We start from the raw sequence: 7,018 nt of genomic DNA, 5'->3' as shown, positions 1-7,018 counted from the left end.
TATTTTTTTATTTTAGTATGTATGAGATCATTTATCAATATTACCTATTGCCCACAACTGTGTGGCAGATTGTAATATCTATCAATAAATAAATCTAATTCTAAAAAAAAAAAAAAAAGTTGTTCATAAAATTGTTAAATATTTCTTATTTATACATTGTATATTGTTGCTCGCAATGAACTAAATTAGTACTAAATTAAAAGTACTTTACATGAAGAGTTTTTGAAAATTCTTAAATTTCAAAATTTAAGCCCAATCAGTCTATTTAAATGAATATTAGATCTACCTGATATTAAACACCGTTTAATTCATTATTGATTAACCTAGTTTAATCAAAATCGTTAAAGCCTTATTGGAGAAAATCGAAAAAAATGTGAAAAATCGAATCAAAGTGGCAGTTTCGGTAGATTTTAGTGAAAAAGTTGCTGTCATATTCCAGGATATACTCAGCTTAAATATGTAATTTCAGTTTCGTGTAACTTTTCATTTTTGAAATTGGCTGTTTACAGATTCAATATATATGATCGTTTTCTTCTATAGTTAAATCCGCCATAAGTGTTATACATACCCTAAAACTTTTATTTCATTGAAATCAAATATTTATTTAGGCACTGGTTCGAATTTCGTAGTGGACCTACGTTTGTTATTGTAATAAATCGACCTTCAGACTTTAACAAAAAAATGGTACTGTCACCAGATAGCCCGCTCTTATTGCTGTATTTGATGGACATCGTTTATTTTTTAATTTATTCATTGGAGGGAGGGAGAGGAGAGGTGGAGGTTTAAAGCATAGAGGTTGTTGTTATTTAGACCAGAGGGCAAAAACGTACTGACGAAAGCATAGAGGTAGTTAGTTTATTTATCTCCATGTGGAGAAACATATTATTATGAAAAATTATTGACTTTTTGGGGGGAACCAAATTAATATTGTTACCAATAACTAATATGTATTTGTATTATTTTAAACCATTTTGGGGGTGGAATAGGTATTTAAAAACAGCCAACAAAATATCGAACTATTGAGACTATGACCAACAGCTTATATTAGGTCGGAAGCTTACTGCACTCCCATTCTTCGTATGCACAGTTGAAGAAGTATGATAAATAATAATAATAAATAGTTAATTTAAATAAAAAGGTGAGCAGCTGAGTTCCGTCTCTAAGATCGTAATTCTTCTTCATTTTTGTTTAAAAAACATTCGAGTAGACGCCATCACAATCGAAAAATTTTACTCACATTTTACCTATTAGACGTCAATTACCAAATTTGGTTGCATGTCTGTGCGTCGGTCTGCAGTCAAATTTGTGTTTGGCAAAATCCGATTGAACCGTTAAACCGATTTTGATAAAATTATTATCAATTTTTTTAGATTCCGTCTACTACTTTTAATATATCGAAAAAGTCTTTTCCAAATTGGTCCATTTTCAGAGGAATTTGGAAATGCAGACGTATATTATACATTTTAGGGAATTGCATCTACTACATTTCCTTAAGCATGGGTTAACGTATTTTCCCGTATATCGAAAAAGGGTTGACTGAACTCAGAATAGAACAAAAATGGGGATTAGTGTAGGCATTATCTGGTGTAAATGTTATCAAATTTCATCGACTACTTTCGCTTATCTGTTACAAAAACTAATTTCCTAAATACATCTATATTTTAACAAGGATTCTCAAACACGAATTATTAACCTTGACATATAGGTAATTACTTACTAAATGAAATATAGAGGAAATTGATTATCTCCATAGCAAGGAATATTTAGATTTAAAAAATGGAAAGAAACAAATACATAAATAGTGTTAAATAAGTTATGCTTGGAAGACTTATTTAAGATGCTTTGAAATACGTATACACTTGGAATAGTTTATTACTTGAAAATACTAATTTGTTAAGACAATATACAATAAAAGAAAATTATACAATAAATTTTACTTTTGAAAAAAAGCATTTTAAAGTCCATCCGGACTTTATAGAACGCTTTATGATTAGACTAAAACTTAGTATTTGGTACTTCTTAGTGCTTTTGTTTCTTAGTGATTTGATAACTGTTGCCGAATAGGTCCTGTATTTAATAAATTTTTTTTTATGTTTATAAAAATAATAACGATTTTGCACCAGGTTTAAAAATATTATAACGGAATGTGTTAAAATACCTTGGAAAGGTATTAATATCCCAAGCAGAATGTCTGAAGTAGAAAACTATGAATCACAGTTTACGGTAACCTGATTTCCTCTGTTTACCTTGCTGAATTCTTAAAAGTTTTCTTGCTTTGTTCATCGCAAACAGCGGAAATCGTAAATAAATGATAAATGTTGTATTGATTTATAATTCATCTGCTGATAACTTCCTTTAATCTCGGAAGAGATGCCATCATATTACTGCGCAGCCTTGGTCAGAGCAGGTATCGCACATAGTAGAATTCTAATGCAAGACCATTAAACATCAAAAGGAAAGACTTCATGCTTCCTCCTGAATTAGTATTCTTTACGGAAGTTGACAATGTTTCTCCTATTCTTGGCCTCAAGTTCTTCATTACTTCCTGGTTTATTTCCTATGCCTGTAGCTTTTTAACTTTAATCATCCTTTATTTTCCTATTAATTTATTGAAATAGGTAATAGGTGGTATATTACAAAAACAAGTTATAAAAAATGTCAGTCCTGTGAAAACCCAGAGGAATAGATTACAGGTATTGTACCTTGCTCTCGATTTCGCGGTATTGTTTGATGACATTAAGAGATAAAATCTCTTTTTAGGTCCGGATGTCAGAAGGTATTTTAACAAACTATTCTGAGGCAGGGCATGAAATACCATATTCAACTTCGAATGAAAAGTGAAGCCAAAAAGCGGGGACCATCTTCTCCTTGCCCAGGTTCGCGTTGAGGTAAACAGTAACTCCAATTTTTGTAATTGAACGTAAAAATTGTACGTAAAAAATGCAAACATGTACTGAATATACAATATAGCAAATGCTATTTTCAGTAATTTGGGTCTTCAATGAAAACCCATTAAGGTCGAGAAATTCGTGCCGAACTTTATGATAACATCTTTCATGTAAACAGAGACACAAGGCAGCTGGCAGCAAGGCAGACTCAATCTGTCTATCCATCTGTGTTTTGGCCTTCCATCTGATCTCTTGCCAACTATCGTGGCATTCAGTGTTGTGTAGAGTCGTCCTGATGCATTGCTTCGAGCCATATTTTCCGGCTCTGATCCCAGATCGCTACATTCTGTAGAATGTGAGTACCTGTTAGAGCCCAGGTCTCCCAGTAGTATATCAGAGCTGGCTTTATCATGGCATTGTACACCCTTAGCGTCGTATATTTAGAGATTTTTTCGTATTCATGACAGAGAAAAGGCTCTGCGCTGGTCTACGTCTGTCTCTTGATCATTTCTTGAGTTATTTGAAACTGTCGGAAATGATTTTCCATCCACGTGGACCATGATATATAGTTAAGGCGAATTTTTCGGCTTATATTTTACCTCAAAATCCTAAATGCTCCTTACTTTGTCTCAAATAAAATCATCCACAAAGACCTTAATGTTCCATTTGCCGATCTAGCCCGAACCAGATATAAATCCTTCCATTACAAACTCCCTAAACACTCAAACCCATCAGTTTCTAATCTTGCTTCTCTTTTATTCCGGACAATCCTCCGAGGCGTCTGAAAAGAAGATGGCCTCGAGACCTAATATTGTGAAAATGTTTTTAGAGTGCTACTATTGGGTAGTTTCTCTACGTGCTTGTACCATACCATTATGATTTCCTCAAAATTACTTGATGTATTTATGTACAGTTGTAAATATCAATAAATAAATTTAAAAAAACAAAAACATTTTACCTCAAATATATATTACATATAATATGGACTATGAAATGCACCCTACTCTTCTTCGATATCAATACAGTTCAAAAATCTTTTCTTTTTTTTTGAAAAATAAACTAGTTCAACGTGCTTGATAATAACTAATGTGTATTTGCTATTCAGCTACCTTATTAAAATTAAAACAAATAAAAATCTCTATTAAAATACGTACAGGAGCTACATTTAAAATATCTGGCTACACCTAAGAAACTGACCTTGTCCTCAGACGCCTTTGATCTGTAACAAACAAGTTCGTGAAGGACTCATTCTTGAAGACAACATTCGGATGAGAGCAAAGACCCAACGACTTCTTTGCAATATTTATACAGCGGGCCTCAAACTAGCGTATCCGTTTTGTAAACAAGTCAGTAAACGAGGAAGAAAAAAAAACTCGATTCTACGATTTTTTACATTTTTATATTCTGGTTTAAGATAGTGGCCTTTTAAACATATCAAAAGAATACAACACGCATATGCTGCTATTTTATGTGCGTTTCTTTTGTTTTCTTTGAAAACATATTTTTCTTTCGTTAAATTCTTTCGTTCTTTATTTGTCTATTCTGATTATGAAGTGAGGTTATTATCTGAATATTTTTAAATCTATTTGGTTCAATCCTTAGTTTTATTAATAGTTAATTAAGTATTTTATAACTGGTATTAAGGCTGTTTAGTGTTATTAATCGAAAGCATCGTCATGTTATTAATGACTTATTAGATTGGGCTGATGGGGTTATGGTAATATTTTTTCTTACAACGTGAATTTAAATAATACAAAGAACAATAAAGCTTTGTAGTCCCACTAGTAAAGTTTCATTACTTTGAACCTGTTTTTTATGATGCAATTTGAACAAGAGTAGGCATGATTTAATTTATATTTTAGAAGAAATTTAATACCAAAAAAATCATGGGTCATTTTTAAAAAAACAAATAGTACAAGTAATAGTTTACATGAAATTTGCTAAAATAAATTTATTTATAGTTGTTCGGACAAATTTTCATTTGCCAAATTTATATTCATATGTGAATATCATAAAATCTACTACCCCTACGAAGATAAGTGTCATAAACTACTTTATAGTTAGCTAAATTTCCTTTATTTTGAGTGTTGGCAGACATATGAACAACTAGAAATTAACTATTTTGTAGTAAATTTAACTAGCTTTAATTTGCGCTGGCAGACAACAGTACGTCCAATGGTTTTTTCAGTGGATTTTTTAAGAAATGTAGCTAAGAAAAAAGCTATATCTCGAGAACTATTGGATGTAAATAGCTCTTTTATAGAGCTCCGAATGAAAAATCAATGTTTTTTGAGGTTTTAAAACAGCCGCCATTTTTTAATCCCCCTACCTATACTTGGCAGACCCATCAATTTTGACTAGTAATTATACATAGTTTTTATTGAAGTAATCTAAAATTGGGGTGAGATAACTGCCTTTTTTCTTCCCGGCTCTTGTACTAAAAAGGGTCATTAAAAAATATATAATTTGAAATTTTTTATCGCTTTTAAAAAACTCAATAAATAAAACAATCAGTGCATTATTCTAGAATTCAGCAATAGTTCAACTTCAAGAATTCTTTCGAAAACTCTTCAAGATTTTCCCCACTTACGATATCACAGCTTAAGCCGGAATATCTTAGATTATAAAATGAATAGTGATTTTAATATAAAAATATTTTCTGAAAAATGAAGAAAATTAATTGAAACAATTATTCATTATTTTTATTTTCATTAATTCTTATAAATCGCCATGTTTTTCTTCCGTGAACGAATAATAAAACTTGAACAACCACAAAAAAAAAGTGACGTGGTTACTTGAATATTTTAATGATAATGATTGTGTAGTTATGACTCCAATTTCGGTACTTTAAATAGCAAAGGGGTATGTTTGCGTATGTAGTGCGTGCGGGTGTGCATGTAATTGTTTATGTCTAAAATGCTAAAAATAAAGTACTCCACTGATAAGAAGTGGTAGAGACAATTGGTGTTTACAAATCGAATGACGTAGACATTTTTTCTTCCTTAAACCTTCTGATTTTTCCCAGGAATTTTCCCCGATATATAAAATAATTGTATCAAAAATTTAATTATATGTCTTGAGAACTTGGGAAAAACCATCCTATCATTTCCAACTGATGCATTAATTTTATAATTGGAAGAAAATTAAAGCTGCTTAATAACTCTTTCTAGAAAGGAAAATAAACTATAGTAAATTCAAAACATGTAATGTAATATTCGAAATAATTATGATTAGGGATAGGATTTTTATGTTTTCACATATTTTTACCTGACCATGATATCTGCGATTCCTTAACTAAAGATGTTTCAAGACATTTCTGGCCAAAAGAAGCCATTTTTATTTTACATATTTTTAAATATTTCGCCTTTTTTACATATTTTATTGTAAATCACATATTTTCTGAAATATTTGTTATTTTTAACATATTTTTAGGTGTTCTGTCCTGAATCACATATTTCCTTAAATTATTTGTTCAATTTTAAACATTTTTCGCAGCAACTACATAAAATTCAAGAGAACGCAAGATACTTAAAGGTGAAATTTATCATTTATCATAAATTGTGCGTACAAATTCTATGTCTTCATCTTTGAACACAAATTAAATGTATTTATTAAATATGCAGTGGCAGTAATAAATTTTCACACAGAATTACATCGAGAATTGCTCAGAATCAATTAAAAAGAGCAAGGGTCTTATTTCTGTGGCATTTTCCTAGAATTTGTTTGTTTACTCTTCAATCCATTTCTCTGTGTCTTTCTTTCCTCCTCAGATTCCACATGTACCAATACTATCTAATTTGATTTGTGCCGAGCATTTGTCAGGGCAGACATCCCCATCTACAAAATTAGCAACCCGGACTTAAAAACCTTTCTTGAGAAATACACATGCCGAGTAATGCCAAATGAAAGCACTTTAAGGAATAAACATTTGAAAATTATATACGAGGAGACTTTAACGGAAATTTGGAAAGCAATTTCGGATGGGCCGATTTGGATTTCTGTGGACGAGACTACGGATATGGAAGGGCGTTATATCGCAAACATAATCGTTGGCATACTGGACAAAATCGTATTTGCTTAATTTTGAAATCCTCGAAAAATGTAACCATGAAACGATTGCAAGATTAGTC

The 7,018-nt window shown here is 31.1% G+C and overlaps 1 long non-coding RNA gene across 2 annotated transcripts in view; it reads right to left on the bottom strand.

Moving 5' to 3' along the window:
* The window catches only part of LOC106682687 (uncharacterized), a 46,012-nt gene extending 41,677 nt beyond the window's left edge, over window positions 1-4,335 (bottom strand). For both annotated transcript variants that reach the window (XR_001343469.2, XR_010844507.1), the window contains exon 1: window positions 4,086-4,335. This is a non-coding gene — a long non-coding RNA (uncharacterized lncRNA). The remainder of the gene's footprint in view (window positions 1-4,085) is intronic.
* Between the last annotated feature and the right edge of the window lie 2,683 nt (window positions 4,336-7,018).

The sequence above is a fragment of the Halyomorpha halys genome, unplaced genomic scaffold, assembly GCF_000696795.3.
Source record: "Halyomorpha halys isolate HHAL.00 unplaced genomic scaffold, Hhal_1.1 Scaffold434.1, whole genome shotgun sequence".
In the NCBI taxonomy this organism is placed as follows: domain Eukaryota; kingdom Metazoa; phylum Arthropoda; class Insecta; order Hemiptera; family Pentatomidae; genus Halyomorpha; species Halyomorpha halys.
This window is presented reverse-complemented; position numbering and strand designations above follow the sequence as displayed.